At 37.0% G+C, this 20501-nt stretch overlaps 1 non-coding gene across 1 annotated transcript; it reads left to right on the top strand.

The window, feature by feature from the left end:
* The first annotated feature begins 9561 nt into the window (after nucleotides 1–9561).
* Nucleotides 9562–9669, top strand: LOC141619868 (small nucleolar RNA R71). Its single transcript, XR_012531827.1, has one exon. It is a non-coding gene; the product is annotated as a small nucleolar RNA R71 (small nucleolar RNA).
* The last annotated feature ends 10832 nt before the right edge of the window (nucleotides 9670–20501 follow it).

The following is a 20501-nucleotide window of genomic DNA, read 5'->3' as shown; positions in this document are numbered from 1 at the left end:
GGAAATATCTGTATATTTCATCAAGAAAAATTCGGATTATAACGGATTATGATATATGAAATTACTAGTCATAAAAGAATTGCATAAACAAAAGAATAAAGATTTAGAATTAACCTTTGGTCCTAGCAATTTGGCCTAAGAACAATATCGAGATCGATATTCTCCTAATCGTTGCACCCAAAATGCTTTAAGAAATGCCTTTCTTTTTGCTGGAATAAGAACCCTAATTTCACCTAATTTTAGAGAAGTTTTAGGGTTTTGTGATGAGAAGTTTTTTAGGTAAAAAATGAGTAAGTAAAATGATCTCCCTCTACCTCTCATATAACCGTGTAAATGAGTCTTCTTAGGAGGAGATATTTTCTTCCCCTTTTTATTTCCTTAAACCGTGCAAAGGGAGTCAAATGGGAAGATTTTATTCGTTCCCTTTTTCTCTCTATCTCAGTTTCACCAACCATAAGAATAAGGAGAAAAATCTTCTTATTTTGGTTGTTCTCAAATGTATAAAATGTGTATTATTTTCTCAATTCTCAATTTCTATCGACATGTGCTAATAAGTCTATATACAACAGTTTGTAGTCGATTTATTAATACCGGTCTGTCAACATTTTATTATGACAATTTCGCATAATATATACATTAACTATAAACATAACATATTTATAATTCGCTGATTAAATATAACTGGTTACGTTTAATTACGAATTAACATCTTAATTCGTTTAAGCTAACATTATATACTGGTAGGCTTATCGCGTACCTAACAAAGATAAAATACCCTAGGCATAGCTAACAACAAATTAATGTAGTTAGGGAAGTAGGGGTCGATCTCAGGGAGACGGTGGATGCAATATGACAAGCTATGAGTAGAATTCTATCAAGGTCGGTCACGATTTGGTTTGGTTTGATTTGATTAAAGTAAAAGCAATGATGAAAAATAAGTTGTAAACAATTATGAATAAGGATCTGGGAGGAATGGGGTCACACATGTAGATTAGCATAAATTGATGTCAAATAAGACGAACATAAAATCAAATGTTGTTTAGGTTATTAGCAATTTCCTCTTGGTCTATTGCCCAACCATAGAACGATTACTAACGAGCTCTCGCACAAATTAGATCGAACTATTAAAACATACATTGCCTAATTCAATTCCCGACTTTCGCTCTTAGGAAATGAATAACAAATTAATCAACGATTATGGCCAACAATCAAATATTAACAATATGAAACAAGCATGTATTATAAGCAACAATTTGATAATATAATTCTCTAATTCAACATGTGTAAATGGCTAATCAAACATGGCTTCCCCTCCCCTAGATTAAGAAACTACTCACACATAATTATGAGTAGACTATGACAATAAGATGAATAAATATGAACATGGTAACAATATATAAATTGGTCGAATAATAGCATAAACAATATTAAAATATAATAAAGGTAATTGATGTAAATAATGAGAGAATGGATAGAATTTTATTTGGAATTAATTATTTTATTATTTGATGTCTATGTCTCTATGTTTTTCGTACTTCTAAAAAGCAAATCACCTCCATTATATAGGCGATCATTTGAGCTTTCAAATTTAATTATACATGTACGTTTTGAACAAATAATTAATATAAATACATTACATATAAAATTATTCCAACGGTTTTGCGCTTTTAGTGCATGAAGTTTCTTCACATAAAGAATGTTTCATGAATTAAAGAATTAATTTGAGATGTTTCATGTTGTAATTGTCAGAATAACTCTTCACCCATGTAAATGTTGCATGCGTTTTGCTCGTAAAAATCCTTCAATGTAACATCATCAAATTGAATGCTTCAAGAATTGATGTTCAATGCACTAACTTCTACGAATATGCTTCTTTATTTTATCATTTGTAAAATGATGGTCTTGTCAACATTATTCAATAGTTGGCTTTCATTTAATTTTGGACGACTTCGTTTTTATTTTGTGGACTTGGAGATTTTGAGTCTGAGCTTGAAGTCCTTAATTGTTTTGCCAGTTTTTATTCATCGCCTCGCTTAGTTGTTTAGCTAATATCAGCATCAAAATAGCTCCTTCCTACAAATAATTATATAATTGCAGTAAAATGTTATAGGAAGGAATTTATTATTAAAATACACTATAATGCTTAAAATCAATATAAAATTATGGAAAATAAGTATATAAAATATAGTAAATTATATGCTTGGGGTTGCAAGAATCTTCCCAAAATGACCTTCCATGGCCAAGACTCGTCTCAAGTAGCCTCGTGATTCTCGGTGAGTGCCAAAATGATAGGAAAAGTCCGACAATTGGTTCATTTTCTACAAAAACACAATAATGCATGCAAAACACCTAGAACACAGAATTAGCTCATAAAATCATTTTATAAAGTGCAATTGTCATGTAAAATCGAGCTAAAAGAGTGGTGAAAATAATATAAAAATACGACACATCAAATTCCCCCAAGCTAAGCCCTTGCTTGTCCTCAAGCAAGCATACAAATCAAGACAAGGGCAACGAGTAACTAAATCCCATCAATTGCAAATCCCAACATCCGCTAACAAGCACAATGAATCATAATCCCGAAACAACATGGACATAGGGAGAATGAAAAAACATGGATGAGATTTACATGGCGGCGTAGCATGAAAGACTTCATCTAAACTTTTCGGCTCCTGCATGATCTTTTGACAATGGACTCTCGCGGTTCACTCAAGCACACATCTGTATGTAAAAGGCAATTTATTTGAGTGGCACTCACCTACTCCGACTCATGAGAGTGCGCCCGCAACCTAATATGGTAATCATTCCACGTCCACAAGTCAAAGCAATCAAAATGCAAGCATAGAAAGAAGCCAATGGTAAAAATTAGGTAAAGGGATATGGGTAAGAAGGGGGAACAAATGAATTATGGAAAGTGGTGCTAAGTTAAGCTAGCAACTAACCAAGATGTGCATGGATGCTCAATCCAAACTCCAACCCAATCCCAAGTAGAGGACATGAAGCCAAAATCAGCAATTCGACTTCCTTTTAATTCAAAACAAAAGTAAACTTCCCAAAAATCATGATTAACAACATAGAAGTTATTTCACAAACCTCTTCTCTTCTTCTTTTCTAAAAATTTTCAACAAATTCATTTTTTTTTCATTTTGATCATGCTTCTTTCTTTGATTTTCTTTGTTTTCGTCACTTTTTTCAACTTTCTTTTTTTCTTCAAATCACCTTTTTTTTTCATTCTTCACAAATTTCACTTTCTTTTTCTCAACTTCTCAATTTCCTTTCATCCTCCTTTTTCAATCTCAAGATAACATTTCAAGTAGACATAGAGGTACGAAAATCAGTAATTCCGCCCAACCAAGCTCACAATGACATAAGCTGAGCAATATCCCAAATAAGCACCCAAACACAAATGATAAAGTTAGTAGCTCAACAAGGTAGACAAGTTTTTAATGTAGCTAGATATGAGGAAATGTGTGAGAGGGTTTGAAAATGGGCAACAATAGTCATGTGAACGGCTTCAAATGCTCACAAAATATGAATGCAATGCTCGTTAGAAATGGGATAAAGACCATACTTATGCGTTTTGACATGACGTACACCATAAGGAGACCTACACACACCTAGATGAGATCGGATATAGATGCACCGGTCGTTAGAGGTTCTACCTTACCAATTTTTTAGGTTGCCAATGTCAAGATCAAGCCTACTAGATCTAAATTCCATCCACTCACTATGTCAAGACATCCTCATGTATGCAAAATCCCGTCGATAAGTACGAATCATTAGCTATAAAGCTACAATTGGGATAAGCAAGGAGAGAAAATAGTAAGCTCAAGTGGGGATAAGCATCATAATGTCACAAGAGAAGAACAATTTTTCAAATTTTTGATTTTTTTTTCAACTAAACTACATGCAAAGCTAACTAATATGCTCTAACTAGATGCAAATTCCTCCCCCAAGCTAAACATCACATTGTCCCCAATGTGCACACAGAAACAACCATCAAACAGTAGAAAACGGTTTTCACCACATTATCCAGCAAGGTACAATACGTTTAATGGGGAAAGGGAACGAAAAACTAAATGCAAAGGAAGAAAAGCTTACTAAACGATCTAGCCTCCCCCAAGCTAGTATGTACAAGGGGGTCATACATTTCGTCATCAAGAAAAGGGCCACCAGCAGTTGCTCGGCTCATATTGGGTGCGTGATCACCTCCGGATCCCAACGCACCATCAAAGGAACTACCTCCAGCTTGGTAGTCACTAGCATAGTCATAAATACCCCTTGCACCACTTGAGCTGCCACCATAATAATCATAGCCTCCATAGCCGCCTCCTATGCCTTCAACTCCATAATCCGAACCACAATAGTATGGACTGGGTTATAAGTACCTGCAACATGATCAGAAGAAGACGGAAACCCACCCTCTGGCCAAGGATACAAGGATGGGTGAGGGCCCTCGGGTGGAATAACATCTCAACATCTTCTTCTTCATCATTTGGCTCCTCTTGAGCTTTTCTTCTTTCACCTACAAATGACAATTCAAATAACAACTAAACTAAAAAAGAAGTCTCTAATTCTACGAAAGCAATAAATTTTTCAAAATTACAACAAAACACGGGTTGCCTCCCGAGAAGCGCTGATTTTATGTCCCGCACGACGTAATGAAGCTTGAGAATTAATTTGTCAAAGACGGAAGGTCCAAGAAAACTTCCTCCACAACTCCAATGATAGCATTCTCATGATAAATCTTCAAACGATGGCCATTGACTTTGAACTTCTCTCCATTGGTGGTCATTACTTCAATAGAGCCAAGCTTGTTGACATTAATGACGGTGTATGGTCCGGACCAATTTGATCGCAACTTTCCCGGAAAAATCTTCATTCAGGAGTTAAACAAGAGCACTTTGTCACCAATTTGAAAATCTTTCTTGAGTATTTTCTTGTCATGCCAACGTTTTGTTTTCTCCTTATAAAGACGGGAGCTCTCATAGGCCTGCAAACGAAATTCATCAAGCTCGTTAAGTTGCATTAACCTTTTCTCACCACATAAACTAGCATCAAAATTAAGCTCCTTGATTGCCCAGTATGCTTTTTGCTCCATCTCCACGGTTAAATGACAAGCTTTTCCATAGACCAACCTATATGGCGAGGTGCCAATAGGTGTCTTAAAACGGTCCTATATGCCCACAAGGTGTCATCTAGCTTCATACTCCAATCCATTCTTGACTTGGTAACAACTTTCTCAAGTATGGACTTGAGCTCAGGATTTGAAACTTCAACTTGGCCACTTGTTTGTGGATGATAGGCCAAGCCTCTTCTATGGGAAACTTCATACTTAGCAAGCAATGCATCAAGTTGTTTTTCACCAAAATGCGTGCCACGATCACTAATTACCGCCCTAGGGACACCAAAGCGTGGAAATATGATTTTCTTGAACAAGTTTATCACATGACGAGCATCATTGGTTGGAGTAGCAATTGCCTCTACCCATTTAGAGACATAGTCAACGGCGACTAAGATGTAACGATTACCCTTTGATGAAGGAAAAGGGCCTTGGTAATCAATACCCCATACATCGAAAATTCCAACTTCAAGTATCCCGGTTTGAGGCATCTCATGCCTTCTTGAAATAGAGCCGGTTCTTTGGCAAGCATCACATGCCATCACGAAATTCTTAGCATCTTGGAACATAGTGGGCCAATAGAACCCGGATTGGAGAATCTTAGCAACGGTCTTAGATGGTCCATGGTGACCACCATAAGGGGAAGAATGACAACCTTCTAGAACACCTTTCACATCCCATTGTGGGATACATCTCCGATACAATCCATCGGAGCAATGCTTGAACAAATAAGGATCATCCCATAGATAAAACTTGGCATCATACATGAACTTCTTCTTTTGTTGATATGAAAGGTTTGGTGGCAACTCATGACCAACAAGATAGTTGGCAATATCAGCATACCACGGAGTATTTGAATCCACCATCATCAAGGAGTCATCGGCAAAAGAATCATTAATTGGAATATGAATACTTCCATCATCAACTCTCAAGCGGGAAAGGTGATCAGCAACAACATTTTCAGCCCCTTTCTTGTCACGAATCTCAAGATTAAATTCTTGCAAGAGCAAGATCCATCGAATAAGCCTTGGCTTTGCTTCTTTCTTTGAGAGTAGATGTTTTAAAGCGGCATGATCGGAGTGGACAATGACTTTGGATCCAATCAGATAGGAGCGGAATTTGTCTAAGGCATATACAATAGCAAGAACCTCCTTCTCGGTGGTGGCATAGTTGATTTGAGCTTCATCCAAAGTTTTGCTTGCAAAGTATATAGCATGGAGCACTTTATCCTTTCTTTGTCCAAGAACGGCACCTACCGCATAGTCACTAGCATCGCACATCAATTCAAATGGCAAATTCCAATCCGGTGATTGGATGATAGGTGCAGAGATCAAAGCCTTCTTAATCCTGTTGAATGACTCAAGACAAGCATCAGTAAACACAAAAGGAGCTCGGTAAGGGGCTTGGCAATTTTGGAAAAATCCTTAATGAAACGACGGTAAAACCCCGCATAGCCTAAAAAGCTCCTTACACCTTTAACATTCACGGGAGAGGGAAGTTGTTCAATAACTTGGACCTTAGCACGATCCACTTCAATACCTCATTCCGAAACAAGATGACCAAGCACCACTCCCTCATTCACCATAAAGTGGCACTTCTCCCAATTTAAAACCAAATCTACTTCTTCATATCTTTTCAAAACCTTGGTTAAGTTAGCCAAACATGCATCAAATGTAGTGCCATAGACACTAAAATCATCCATAAAAACTTCCATGATTGACTCAATAAAATCCGAGAAAATACTAGTCATGCAACGTTGGAAGGTCGCGGGTGCATTACATAGACCAAAGGGCATCCTACGGTAGGCAAAGGTACCATAAGGGCAAGTAAAAGTGGTCTTTTCTTGGTCATCGGGGTGAATTGGTATTTGAAAGAATCCCGAATAACCATCTAAGTAGCAAAAGTATTTATGACATGCCAACCTCTCTAACATCTGGCCAATAAAGGGAAATGGGTAATGGTCTTTTTTTGTGGCCAAATTCAACCTCCTATAGTCAATGCACATGCGCCATCCTGTCACAATTCTAGTGGGGATGAGTTCATCTTTATCATTTTTTACTACAGTGGTCCCTCCTTTCTTAGGAACCACTTGGACCGGACTAACCAATTTCGAATCAGAAATTGCATAAATAATTCCCGCATCCAAAAGTTTCATAACTTCCTTTTTTACCATGTCTTGCATGTTAGGATTTAAACGACGTTGACCTTGAAAACATGGTTTATGATCCTCTTCAAGATGAATTCTATGCATGCAAAAATCGGGGCTTATACCCCTCAAATCATCAAGTGTATAACCAATGGCTTTCCCATGTGTTCTCAACACATCCAACAATGAAGACAATTGACTCTCACTCAAGTGGGCACTAACTATGACCGGACACATTTCCGACTCGTCAAGAAAAGCATATTTCAAATTCAAGGGGAGGGGTTTAAGCTCGGGTTTTTGTACCTCAACCTTGGTAGAAGTAGCAACCAAACCTATGAATTGAGAGCTTTCCTCCAATGGTAGCTCCTCTCCATCTAATTCCACCTCCAAAGCATCAATTTCTTCACTTCTAATATCTCCATCACCTGAAAAAGATTCCAACAACAAGAGTGCCTCCAAAGGATCTTTGCTTAAAGATCGAGGCAATGAGTCATCTACAATAACATCCACAACATCCAAAACTTCAAGGAAATAACATGACTCCTCTAGCATTGGACTCTTCATAGCATTATTCAAATTATAAGTGACCTTGTCATCACCTACTTCCAATGTTAACTTACCATTCTTGACATCAATGACCGCGCCCGCGGTATGTAAAAATGGCCTTCCCAAAATGATTGGGATTTGTGAATCTTCGGCAATGTCAAGAACAATAAAATCAACTGGAATGAAAAACTTTCCAACTTTAACGGGCACATCCTCCAAAACACTCAAAGGGCGTTTTATAGAACGGTCCGCCATTTGCAAGGTGACACTAGTACATTTTAAGACGCCCATGTTTAACCTTTCACAAATTGAGTATGGCATCACACTCACACTAGCACCTAGATCGCATAAGGCTTTATCAATAGTGTAGGTGCCAATAGTGCATGGAATAGAAAAGCTACCAGGATCTTTTAACTTGGGAGGGGACTTATTTTGTAAAAGAGCGCTACACTCGGCGGTGAACGCTATAGTTTCAACATTATCAAAAGTCCTCTTCCTAGTTAAAATGTCTTTCATGAACATAGTATAAGAAGGGATTTGGGTGATTAATTCGGTAAAAGGAACGGTTACCTGCAAATTCTTCACCAATTCCATGAACTTACCAAATTGAGTCTCCTTTTGGGCCTTCTTTAATCTATGAGGAAAAGGTACTTGAATCTTTTCCGGCTCTTTGACTTGATCATCCTTCTTTGGAGGAACATCCTCCATATCTTCCACCACTATTGGCTCATCATCTTTCTTTGAAACATCCTCAACCTTTCTTGACCCATCAACCTTGTTGCCATCTTCAACATCACCACTTTTCTCACCAACTACCCCACCATCATCGTTAGGCATAAGGGGTTCATCATAAGTGGTACCACTTCTCAAAGTGATAGCATTTGCGGTTTCATGAGGTTGTGCACCTTGAGGTGGTAATTGACCTTGTTGTCTTTGGGCACTTGAGGTGGCAAGTTGGGCTATTTGGGTTTCAAGCATTTTGATTGTCGCATCCCTAGCTTGATCGCTCTTTAAAATGTGGGCGGCCATATTCCGTTGTGTCTCAACCACTTGTGTCAACAAAGACTCAATCTTATTTGATCCTTGGTTGGATTGTTGGTAATTTGATGATTGACCTTGAGTTTGTTGATTGTGGAAGGGTTGTTGAAAGATTTGTTGGAAATTTTGTTGATAATGAGGCCTTTGAATTTGATTTTGAAAACCCGGTGGGGGTGCTTGAACATGCCTTGGTTGTTGTGGCACATTTTGGATTTGATGTTGTGGATTTAACACATTGGTGCTCTTGTAGGACAAGTTTGGATGATACTTTGTAGCTTCATTGTAGGTGTTGGAGAAAGGACTGAGATTTTGTCTAAAACTTTTAAAAGCATTCACCTCTTAAATAGATGCCCTACACAAAGCGGTGCAATGTCCCGCACCTACACAAGCTTAACACACCATCACTTGGCTAGTAACATTCACTTGTTCATGAGACTGGGATGAGCTTGCTCCTCGGTTATCCATTTGTTGTTGGAGAAGAGCCACTTGAGCTTTCAAAAGAGATATAGTTGTATCCTCTTCCTTGTCTTTTGATGGGGTGTTACGAGAGTTGACGTATTGGGAATCATGCACCGCCATGGATTCAATGGTAGAATGAGCAAGTTCCGTATCAATTTGGTCAAACCTCCCGTTGTTAGCGGAATCTAGAACTCGACGAGACTCGGCACAACAACCATTATAAAATGTAATGGCAAGGAACCATGGATCTAACCCGTGATGAGGGCACTCTCTTTGCAACTCCTTATACCTTTCCCATGCTTCAAACAAACTTTCATGACCATTTTGACGGAATCCCGTGATTTGGCTTCTCAATTGTTGGGTCTTCTCCGGGGGAAAATACTTTTGATAAAATGCAAGACCCAATGAATCCCAATCTGTAATTTCCATTGTGGCTCTATCAAGGCTATTAATCCACAACTTGGCTTTGTCTCTCAAAGAAAAAGGGAAACGTATCTCCCTAATTTGAGCTTGTGTAACCCCCGGTTGCCTAATCATCGAGCAATAGTCGCAAAAATTTTGAACATGTAAATTAGGATCTTCCGTTGGACTCCCACCAAATTGCTTCCTCTCAACAAGGCTAATGAAAGCCGGCTTGATTTCAAAATCTGCCGCACCAATTTGGGTAGTAACAATGCCCCTAGGAAGCATTGCCGCGGTGGGCTTGGAGTGATCGGATAAACGAACCATCTTCTTGATTGGTGGTGTTGAAGTAGAATCCCCCTCTTCCTCAATAATTTAAATATCTTCTTTGTAAGATCTCCTCACACTTTCAAGTACTTCAATAGATGTAGCTTCAGAAATCTCCTTAAAGAAGCGTAGTCGTCTATGCAAAGTTCTTTCGGGCTCGGGATCGATTGGAAGTAATTCACCAATCCGAGAGGACCTGGGCATAAGACAACAACCTAATGGAGATCGTGAGTAACGGTCTTAAGGAATAAGTGCTCCTTAAGACAAAGAAAAACAAGATAGAAATCAACTAATCAAAAAGCAAACAAAACCATGCTCCCCGGCAACGGCGCCAAAATTTGGTAGGCTAATCGCGTACCTAACAAAGATAAAATACCCTAGGCATAGCTAACAACAAATTAATGTAGTTAGGGAAGTAGGGGTCGATCTCAGGGAGACGGTGGATGCAATATGACAAGCTATGAGTAGAATTCTATCAAGGTCGGTCACGATTTGGTTTGGTTTGATTAAAGTAAAAGCAATGATGAAAAATAAGTTGTAAACAATTATGAATACGGATCTAGGAGGAATGGGGTCACACATGTAGATTAACATAAATTGATGTCAAATAAGACGAACATAAAATCAAATGTTGTTTAGGTTATTAGCAATTTCCTCTTGGTCTATTACCCAACCATAGAACGATTACTAACGAGCTCTCGCACAAATTAGATCGAACTATTAAAACATACTTTGCCTAATTCAATTCCCGACTTTCGCTCTTAGGAAATGAATAACAAATTAATCAACGATTATGGCCAACAATCAAAGATTAACAATATGAAACAAGCATGTATTATAAGCAACAATTTGATAATATAATTCTCTAATTCAACATGTGTAAATGGCTAATCAAACATGGCTTCCCCTCCCCTAGATTAAGAAACTACTCACACATAATTATGAGTAGACTAACAGCAATAAGATGAATAAATATGAACATGGTAACAATATATAAATTGGTCGAATAATAGCATAAACAATATTAAAATATAATAAAGGTAATTGATGTAAATAATGAGAGAATGGATAGAATTTTATTTGGAATTAATTATTTTATTATTTGATGTCTATGTCTCTATGTTTTTCGTACTTCTAAAAAGCAAATCACCTCCATTATATAGGCGATCATTTGAGCTTTCAAATTTAATTATACATGTACGTTTTGAACAAATAATTAATATAAATACATTACATATAAAATTATTCCAACGGTTTTGCGCTTTTAGTGCATGAAGTTTCTTCACATAAAGAATGTTTCATGAATTAAAGAATTAATTTGAGATGTTTCATGTTGTAATTGTCAGAATAACTCTTCACCCATGTAAATGTTGCATGCGTTTTGCTCGTAAAAATCCTTCAGTGTAACATCATCAAATTGAATGCTTCAAGAATTGATGTTCAATGCACCAACTTCTACGAATATGCTTCTTTATTTTATCATTTGTAAAATGATGGTCTTGTCAACATTATTCAATAGTTGGCTTTCATTTTATTTTGGACGACTTCGTTTTTATTTTGTGGACTTGGAGATTTTGAGTCTGAGCTTGAAGTCCTTAATTGTTTTGCCAGTTTTTATTCATCGCCTCGCTTAGTTGTTTAGCTAATATCAGCATCAAAATAGCTCCTTCCTACAAATAATTATATAATTGCAGTAAAATGTTATAGGAAGGAATTTATTATTAAAATACACTATAATGCTTAAAATCAATATAAAATTATGGAAAATAAGTATATAAAATATAGTAAATTATATGCTTGGGGTTGCAAGAATCTTCCCAAAATGACCTTCCATGGCCAAGACTCGTCTCAAGTAGCCTCGTGATTTTCGGTGAGTGCCAAAATGATAGGAAAAGTCCGACAATTGCTTCATTTTCTACAAAAACACAATAATGCATGCAAAACACCTAGAACACGGAATTAACTCATAAAATCATTTTATAAAGTGCAATTGTCATGTAAAATCGAGCTAAAAGAGTGGTGAAAATAATATAAAAATACGACACATCATATAAATTAATTAAATATAACAGTTTATATTCAATTTACGAACTTAACAATTAATTCGTCTCATCTGGTATTATTTAATTGTATTAAATAATCGTCTCATCATCACATTCACTAACTGTTTAGTCAATACATGGACTAACCTTTTAGTCACATAAGGCATCAATGTGTTTATATCTTCATACAATCACATCTCTCAAACACATCCTTTAGGTGTGACTTTTAGGGACCAGTTGATCACCGCCATCAGTATGATAATAACGTCAAACTTCTAGCAAGCCAACCGTTATTAAGTAAACGTTAATCAACTGATAAAATACTAAGTATACCCTTGTGAACCTATAAGAGATTTATATACGTTATCACACTAACTGTGGAGGACACTAGGTCCAACAATCTCCCACTTGTCCTCACAAGTGTATGTGCGATAACCGATTCTCATATCCTAAAATTTCTCCCACTCAATGTAAAACAATTTGCAAAATCCGTATTCACAAAGGTCGTATTTTACAAGTGATCAATATCAAGAGTGGTTTTCCCGACTAGAGAGTAACTTAACTGATAAGCGAATCATCATTCGAGCATGGCCATGCATTTCAGTTACAACTCCTCGAATGGCCATGAGAAATAACTAAACCTGATAAAGGTTGGATATTTTCTTCAACTCGAATCCTGCAGATATAAGCACAGTATGAAATGACCCGGTGAAAATCGCTTAGCCTCTGTTACGGTCGACCATGAGAAAGAAACCAAAGTCACCCAAAAACTGCCTTAATCTCAAGAGACAGTCGATAGTCAAAAGAATCGACTCTAGGAACACAATGGACGTCCAATCCACGACCTGGCACCGAATGTTTTTAAACATTTAGGACTCCATTACGTTGTCACAATTTATCCTACGAGGTATCGTTATAACTTGCATCTGTGATCGATCAGCCAACCGTTTGACTTATGGCTCGTTGAACCCACCATCAATCAACTTCACAATATAATAGCCAAAGTTATCAGCTCATGTAGGCGATTACGGACCAAAACAAATATAATGTAATTCAGTTCACTTTGTGGCGTTCAATGTTGTCGTACAATCCACATGAAAAACAAAATATGAAATAATACGATGAAGTTATAAATAGCATATGAAAAAGATAATGTATCGAATTCATTAGTAACTAGTACAACTCAGGAACACGTTTAATTCCCATGGAAATAACGTTCCCTTCATGCTTATCATATTTAAATGGTTTAGTGAGAGGGTCCGCGATGTTGTCATCCAAAGCAATCTTGTCAATCATTATCTCCTCTTGCTCCACGTAATCACGGATCAGGTGAGCCTTCCGATGTACATGTCTAGACTAGTTGCTAGACTTAGGCTCCTTAGCCTGGAAGATGGCACCTCTATTGTCACAATAGATAGTGATTGGGTCATTCGAACTACGAACTATGGATAGTCCTTGTAAGAATTGACGCATCCATATAGCTTCCTTTGCTGCTTCTGAAGCGGCATAGTACTCGGATTCAGTAGTAGAATCTGCTACAACATCCTATTTGGAACTCTTCCAGCTGACTGTAGCACCATTAAGAGTGAAGATGAATCCAGACTGAGATTTCGAATCATCTCGATCTGTTTGGAAGCTAGCATCTGCGTAACCGATTGCACATAGCTTAGTATCTCCTCCATAAGTCAATACCCAATCCTTAGTCCTCTGTAGGTACTTAAGGATGTTTTTAACAGCTATCCAGTGTGTTTTACCTGGATTGCCTTGGTACCGACTCGTCATACTCAATGCATATGCCACGTCTGGACGTGTGCATATCATGGCATACATGATTGATCCTATGGTTGATGCATAAGGAACACGACTCATGCGTTCGACCCCTTCAAGTGTCGTTGGTGACTGAGACTTGCTCAAATGCATCCCAGACGTCATTGGAAGGTTCCCCTTCTTGGAGTTGGTCATACTGAACCTTTCAAGAATCTTATCTAAATAAGACTCCTGACTCAGTGATAACATCCGTCGTGATCTATCTCGATAGATACGGATTCCCAATATGCGTTATGCCTCACCCAGATCTTTCATCTGGAAATGGTTCTTCAACCATCCTTTTACCGAAGATAAGAGAGGAATGTCATTCCCAATCAAAAGTATGTCATCGACATACAATCTCATGAAAACAATCTTGCTCCCACTCGACTTGATATATAAGCATGGTTCCTCGACCGATCGAGTGAAACCATACTCATTAATTACCTGGTCAAAACGATGATTCCAACTCCGAGAAGCTTGCTTAAGTCCATAAATGGAACCCTTAAGCTTGCACACTTTCTTAGGATTTTCAGGATCTATGAAACCTTCGGGTTGTACCATGTACAACTGCTCCTCCAAGTAATCGTTTAAGAAGGCGGTTTTCACATCCATTTGCCAAATTTCATAGTCATGAAAAGCGGCAATCGCTAAGATTATCCGAATGGAACGCAGCATAACTACGGGTGCAAAAATTTCATCATAATGCAATCCGTGCACTTGAGTGAAACCTTTTGCCACTAGTCGTGCTTTATAGGTATCCGGTTGCCCGTCAACAGAATGCTTTATTTTGTAAAGCCATTTGCACTGCAGAGGTCGTACCTTATTAGGTAAATCAACAAGATCCCATACGTCATTCTCATACACGGAGTCCATCTCGCATTGCATGGCTTCAAGCCATAACTTAGAGTCGGAACAGGTCATGGCACCTTTATAGGTAGCGGGTTCATTACTCTCTAGGAGCAAAACGTCATTTTCCTCGACCATACCAATGTATCTGTCTGGAGGATTAGAGACTCTACCCGATCTCCAAGGTTCCTGGGGAATATTAACCGTATCATCAGTTGAAGGAACAACTTCCTCAATCTGTTCCTCGGTTGTTGGTTCTTGAATCTCCGACAGCTCGAAGGTTCTATTATTTGACTTGTTCTCGAGAAATTCTTTCTCTAAGAACTTTGCACTAGCCGCAACAAAAACTCGATGTTCGGTAGGCGAATAGAAGTAATGACCAAACATTCCTTTTGGATAACCAATAAAGTATGTCTAGATCGATCGCGGGCCAAGCTTATCCTCGTGTCTCCACTTGACATAAGCCTCGCAACCCCAAACCCGAATAAAGGACAAGTTAGGGACCGTTCCCTTCCACATTTCATATGGAGTCTTGGCGACAGCTTTAGACGGACTTCGGTTAAGTATAAGAGCAGCTGACAAAAGAGCAAAGCCCCATAATGAATCAGGTACTACCGTGTGACTCATCATGGATCGAACCATATCAAGTAGTGTTCGATTTCTCCGTTCGGACACACCATTTAATTGAGGTATTCCAGGTGGAGTTAACAGTAAAACTATTCCACAGTCTTTAAGGTGTTGATCAAACTCATTTGAAAGATATTCGCCACCCCGATCTAAACGGAGTGCTTTAACCTTTCTTTCCAGTTGGTTCTCAACCTTATTCTGGTATTCCTTGAATTTTTCAAAAGACTCACTTTTATGCTTCATTAAGTAGACATATCTGTATCTACTCAAATCATCCGTGAAAGTGATAAAATATCTATAGCCGTCTCTTCCAGTAATTGACATAGGTCCACATACATCAGTATGTATGAGTCCTAATAGGTCACTAGCGCGCATTCCAACACCTTTGAAGGAAATTCGAGTCATTTTGCCGATAAGAAATGATTCACACGTGCCAAATGAAGAAAAATCGAATGTGGGAATCGTCCCATTCTCGATGAGTTTCTTTACACATTTTTCATTTATGTGTCCCATTCGACAATGCCATAGATAAGTTTGATCTTTGTCACCAACCTTTAATTTCTTATTATTCACATGTAATATATCTGTGGTTTGATCTAAGATATAAATTTCATTCATGGAAACTGCTTTGCCATAAACCATTTCATTAAAAGAGAAAATACTGCTATTGTCCTTTATTGAAAATGAAAAACCGTCTTTATCAAGTACGGAAACGGAAATAATGTTCTTAGATAAACTGGGTACATAGTAACAGTTATATAAATATAACTCAAAACCACTCGGGAGCTGGATTACATATGTTCCCTTTGAGACAGCAACAACTCTTGCTCCATTCCCGACTCGCAGTCCACATCACCCTTTGCGAGAGGTGTGATGTTTTTTAGGCCCCGCAAATGATTACACTGAGATGAGAACCATAACCAAGTATCAAGTACCCAAGTTCGAAACTTGCATGGTTAATCTCAATCATATGAATATAAGATGACATACCAACAGGAGTGACGCGGCCTGCTTTTATGTCCTCACGGTACACGGGACAGTTCCTCCTCCAATGTCCAGTCTTGTGAAAATGGTGGCATTCAACGTTACCGTCCTTGCTCTTTGCCTTGCCTTGTGAGCCACTAGTCTCACCAGGCCCACTCTTACCGTTTCCCGACTTTTTAAACTTTGGCTTTCCTACAGTTAGGTCGCCGTGAGCTTTGCCCTTACCCTTATTCTTGTTGGAAATCATGAGAACATCTTGCTTCATGCTCCCACTCAATTTCATATCCTTCTCGGTCTATAACGAGAAGTGAGTGTAGCTCATGAGGACTTTTCTTCAGGTCATTCATGTAGTAATTTGCCCTGAAGAGGGCAAAACCATCATGAAGTGAATGAAGCATACGGTCAATGACTATGCTCTCACTGATTTTGCAATCAAGTGCCTCCAGTTTCTCGACATTCTCAATCATGTTAAGAATGTGTGGGCTAACCGGTTGGCCCTTCTGGACTTTCGCATCAAAGAAGCGACAGGTATGCTCATAAGTAACGATTCTCGGTGCTTTTGAGAACTCATTAGTGAGCGTGGTGAAAATCTTGTTTGCACCTTGGGCAATGAAGCGTCTTTGAAAATTGGTTTCCATTGTAAAAATGAGCACGTTCTTTATCGCACCCGCTTCCATAACGAAGTCCTATAAGCAATTGACTCGTTAGCTCTTGCATTGGGGCCTGGGTTTGGCAGTATTGGCTCAGTTAAGTACTTGAGCTTACCATCAGAAATGGCATCTTTCCGTAATGATGCCTCCCAGTTCGCAAAGTTGGACCCGTCATTCTTCAGTCGTGAGAACTGATTCATGTGGTCCATGAAAGCTTTTAGCCAGGACTCGCGTCCAAGTGTGGCACTTGGCATAGGGATATCATTATTTCCAGCCATTTGTTGTAAGCAGTATTATCAATATAAAACGAATTCTACACTGCGAAAAGAAAAAAAAATATAATAAGCATACTCATCGTTATGATTTAAGTCTAATGCAATACTGTTATAACGCGAAGACTCAAGCATTTATACAATTGACCTTCCTCAAGAATTATATAAATGGTCCCAAGACTCAATTATCTGTAAATTGATAAGCCAACCTTTTGGCTAATTCTACTTTTAGAATTCTTGGTTGATAAATTTCTGTAAATTCTATTTGTAGTCCATCATAATCTCGAGAAACTCTTCGGATTATAATGTTGAGGTAAACTAAGTCAACACAAACTACTTACCCAACGTAGAAGGGGTCATATGGAGAGTAAGGTCCTATATGCCTACCGACGAAGAAGAGATTCATAGCTGTTTGGCCTATAAAGACTAGTCTCAATTTCAGTTTTAGAGGAAGATCCCATCAACTTTATTTTAATTCATTTTAAGTGAACTAATATCTAGCATGCGAGAATGAATAAACTAAGATGATGGCTTAAAATTGTGTGACATCTTTAGGTCCATGATAACTAACATTCAATCTATATGAGTCAATTTTCATGCATATAAGTAGGTGGTTTGGTTTAGGCGGAATATGATGCAATAAGTATCATGCGAATGAAAAGCAACGAGAATGAAAAACGTAAAACAAAATAAAGTCCTAGTGTGGCCTATCTACCAAAATGAACATAAATACAACTTTGGAATCCTTCCTAGGACCCGAGAAGCTTGTCTTGATGTTCTATCTTGGTCCATGTAGCGGGAGTGAGCAATCCAATCTCCATCTTTACTCTTCTCAAAATTACTATTAATAATTACATAATAAACCTATTTACATTCTAGTTTCAAAACCATAATATAAAAGAAAACCAAAAGGAGATTCGAGATCTCAAAATTACATTAAAATTATGTTTCCATCATTACGAAAACATAATTAACTAAGGCCACACTAGGTATTACAAATTACAACCGATTGCAAAAATACGTAAATTAAACCATTCAACGATTCATACATCTAAATAAAAATGCATCAACTATAAATTAATCATTCAAGATATAATTCCTTAATTATGTAGAGTAATTTATCCAAACTACCTATTTAAAATTATCAAAATTATGTGACAATTTCTCAATTACTCACAATAATTCCAATCTTAATTCACATTAACCTATAATATGAATTAATCTAACATTATTTTAAACCTCTTTAAAATAATATGGGTATCTCAAATTTGTGAACCTTTTCACAACAAATAATCATTCATTATAAATTTAATGTATAATCAATATTGGCCAAAACAAAACAAAACAAAAAAACAAAAACGAAATCCTTTGTTTTTTCTTTTTGTTCTCGGCATAATCACACAAAAAAAAATGTTTTCTTGCTCTCGGCATTTTGAAAAAGAAAAAACAGTTTTTTTTTTTTTTAAATGCCCTCGGCAATTATCCCTAAAAACAAAAAAAAACAGTTTATTTTTTCTTTTAGAAAACATATCCTTTTAGATGAACAAATTTGTTTATTGTTGCTAATATAACAATGTTGGACCATATAGCTTGTATATTTATGTTTTGATGATGTCAAGGTGTTTTACATTTTATATACTTGTTGCGTGTAATCATTTGTTAAGTATCTTAGGACTAACTTATTACGAGCAACAAAGAGGATTGTGACAATTGCATAAGAAGTTCAAGCCTTCGTTCAAAGATCAAACAATTCAAGATTCATTCAAGTATCACGTGAAGACGAAGTTCATTTAAAGATTAATCAAGCTTGGATGATGACGTAGCCTATACTCGAAGATCTCTTTAAATATTAGAATAGTATAGGTGATTATCTCATAATGATAATCAAGAATGAGTTTCTTGATTAGTAAAGTTATAGCTTTGCAGCTATAACCTTATTAGTTAAAGAGCTCCATGTTATAGCTTTTCTACTATAACATTGAAATGCTGAGTTTTTATACACGACTAATAAACATTTCGAAAATTGTTTTATTATTGTTTAAAGTTTATCTTAAATGTTTTAATGAAAGTATTTATTTTATAAAGCCGGTTTAGTAAGGAGTCCGGTTTTATGGTAAGCGTTAATTGGTGGTTATGTTAGATCAACTTGTGAGTTGGACTTTACTACTAATTAGGGTTTCCATATAGCCTCTCCTAAAACCTAAATTCTAATTATATATTAAGATTAGGGTTTGCATGATTCACGAGCTTATGAGCCGTGATATGCCGTGTTGCCTAAAAGATATTAGGTAAAGATTTTATTCTATAATAAGATCTTTACATATCTTATATATCTTCTTAATATATTTGTTTATGGTAAAAGATAGTCTTGGTTTTGGAAATATTATCATAATCTTAGAATTTATAGTAAAGATAATATTTAGAAAGATTATATTCTATCTTTTAGAATGTCCTTTATTATCTTTTAAGGCATTTAGGAAAGAGAGAATAAGAAGATATAATTTGTAATTATATCTTATTATTTCGGCTATTAGGGTTTGTATAGAAACCGTGTAGCCTACCTCTTCCTTGCCTATAAATACTTTGCTATTTACAACATCTAAGACAGAGACCTTAAGCATAAAAATTGTTTTCATATTTAAAAAGCAAACCGTGTGTTTTAAACAGAAAAACCGATTTGCAATTTTGAAAGGTCGTGTGTCATAAAACTCGCATACTTGTTCTTCGTTTATCGTTATAAGATAATAGTGCTTAGATTGATTTCTTAACTTGTTCATTAACGTGAACCTTTGTTAGAATCATTAGTGCTTTCTTATTAGCGTAAGTTAGTCACTCGAGTATTTAACGGTACTCATTGAGTTACAGCTAGAGTTAGTTGTACGTTGGGTTAGCAAAATTTGTAATCCGTAGAAAGGTACTAAATTTATTAATCGAGAATAGTGGACGTAGGTTTCGACTTGTGAAACTGAACCACTTCAAAAATCCGTGTGTCTCTTCTTCTTTCGTTTGTTTCGTTCTTTCGTTTATTTCGCTCATCATCAGTAGTTGATTAGTTAAAGTTTAACCAATAAACTTTAAATAATCGATTACATACGTACAATCAAAAAGGTTTTAAAAAGTTTTAAATCCTCAATTCACCCCCCCTCCCTCTTGAGTATTTTGGATCAATAGACTCTTCAATTGGTATCAGAGCCTCGTGCTCTTGATTGCCTAACCGCAAAGAGGCTGATC

This window comes from Silene latifolia, chromosome 1, assembly GCF_048544455.1.
Source record: "Silene latifolia isolate original U9 population chromosome 1, ASM4854445v1, whole genome shotgun sequence".
NCBI lineage: Eukaryota > Viridiplantae > Streptophyta > Magnoliopsida > Caryophyllales > Caryophyllaceae > Silene > Silene latifolia.
Note: the sequence above shows the minus strand (reverse complement) of the source record. Positions and strands in the feature narration are given on the sequence as shown.